Source organism: Penaeus vannamei, chromosome 13 (assembly GCF_042767895.1).
Source record: "Penaeus vannamei isolate JL-2024 chromosome 13, ASM4276789v1, whole genome shotgun sequence".
Taxonomy (NCBI): Eukaryota; Metazoa; Arthropoda; class Malacostraca; order Decapoda; family Penaeidae; genus Penaeus; species Penaeus vannamei.
The window spans coordinates 8,080,932-8,083,431 of NC_091561.1; positions in this window are offsets into that span (position 1 = coordinate 8,080,932).

The following is a 2,500-nucleotide window of genomic DNA, read 5'->3' on the forward strand; positions in this document are numbered from 1 at the left end:
TAATTATGACGCTCCTCCTTCCTTCTCCTCCCCGTCTCTCTCTCCCTCCCCATTTCTCTCCAGCTTCACTCATCCTCATCATCACCCTTACCCAATGTCTGTGTCATATACCCCGTTATTGCTCCCTCTCCCTTTCCCTTCCCCCTCCCCCACCATCCCCGTTCTCCACTCCCTTTCCTTGTCAATAGCCCCATCATTCTTCCTCCCCCCTGCCCCTTCCTCCTCCGCCTCAACACCCCATAACCAGCAATTTTTCTTAGTTATCTCGTGTCTCCCTTTCCCTTCTCCTCCTCCTCCTCCCCCTACTTTCCATGGGCTCTTATCCCCCTTTCCTCTCCTCTCCCAACCCTCTCCTTCTTTCTTATCTTCTATTCCCTACCTTCCGTCGCCCCTCCACCCACACGCATACTTTTCACTCTCTTCTCTATCCAGCTTCGCCTCTGTCACTCTCCCCATTCCTTTTACCTCATTCCAAATCTTTCCTCTATCTACTCACATTCTCGTCCTTATCTGCATCTCTTCTGCCCATTCTCCTCCCTTCTTCCCAGGCCCATACCTGCGCCTTCAGAGAAATTATTCTAAATATTTTACGGGGAAAAAGGTCGTAAGTTTTGGAATCAAGTTACAATAAAGGGAACTAGAAATTATCATAAAAAAAACAAGCTAAAAGGAAAAGAAAAATGGAACATGATCAGTATCATCTTCGAAAAAAAATCAATATAATGTATTGCATAATTTCCCTAGCAATAATTCGCTAATACCTGAAATAGCTTAGCGTTTGAATGAATATTTCACTTCAAAGAAGAATTGTCACAATGTTATTGAAACTCCATAGCCTCCTGTTACCAGCATAAGGAATAGACAACATATATGATAGGACGACATAATCTATGCAATTAATAAACTAAAAATGTGGCTAAAACGGAAGTTCCTACTAATATACATTCTGTGTTCCAGCATCATAAAATTACATTCCTAAAAGAACTTCGCATTAAAGTTACTTTAATCCTTAAATCAGGAGGCGAGGAACTGAAAATCAATTATAGGTTTGCATCCTGTTTCGTTTTTTTTTTAATATCCATAGGACACTACCAGTCCTTCTCTTTCATTTATATCAGTATAGATACCCAATATGAGTTAAAATCACATTGATCAACACGAACCAGTATATAAATCCTTTAAGCATATCCTCCAGATTTTTTATAACCAGTCACTTTTATAAATTACTTGAACTTCTCAGAATTATTTCACGCATTTCGAAAATTGTGAGATTATGGAGGGGGGGCGATATCCAATAATTGGTTTAACAATAGTTGGATGTTTTAGCAATCCAATTTCCTCTTGCTCCAGTGAATGTGGCGTCCCTTAAGGTAACATATCACTACCACTGCCATATTGAGTATATATAAATGACCTTGCAAACTCTAGCCACGACCTGGAATTTACTATTTCTCGATGGCAACACGACCTATAACACTGTTTCTTGTATTCGTAGTACCACAAATAATCAGTATGACAGATTTGGACAATAAATGAGATAACAAATTAATACGAAAAAAGGATTTCAAGCTATTTACTATTGAGAAAACTTCTTCCTCCAAAATTGTCTGAAATTAAAAATTACAAACTATCTATTATAAAGAAAACATTTCTTCCATTGCCTGAAATTAAAAGAAATTCCAATGGCCACATTTGGCATCCATTCTTGCCAAGGTAAATTTTGGACTACATCACGCCATTCCCGAACTCTCGGCTCAACGGACGTAAATTATTTATCTCATCTCGTAGCGGCAACATTCGCATGATCAAACTTTATTGCACTGACAGGTAAAGTGAGATCAAACCTTCACTTTTTTAAGTTCCATAAATAACAAAATAAAAGCCTATACGTGCCTAATGTCCGCAAACTACCGAACGAGCCAAGCGCAAACGGGGAACTGCCGATCGGCGCCAGTATTCCCGTCTGCGTGGTCACTTGCCAAATCGGAAACTCGGAGCCAAATGGGTTTAAAAGAAACCATACCATTAGGAATACAAGTTATTAGATCCTGAAATGAGCTGTAAGACATTTATATTACCCATATATCAAAAGATTCTCAGGGACTGCGCTATTATTTACCTCTATAGACTCTGCTGCATTCTAACAGCAATAAAACAGATATATAGCATTAGCAACGCAAGTCCACCCACCGGTTATATACAGATCCTTTATAGGGTGTTCCGCCCTCCTCTTAAAAAACAAACGTCTTGAGAAACACACGAAGTTTATTGGCAATCATAGAATATCATAAAATACAGTTGTTTATTGTATGTATATCATAGTGTCATTACCCAGAATTACATTTTTTGATGAAAATGACGGGGAGTTTATACGCTACAGTACGGGAACATCCAACAGCAAAGTGCAACCAATCACAGAACGGCCTTACATAATGCGCTGGAAAATATGGAGTAGATTGCCTACATCTATGAGATTAAAAAGTACGATTTATAGCCTCGA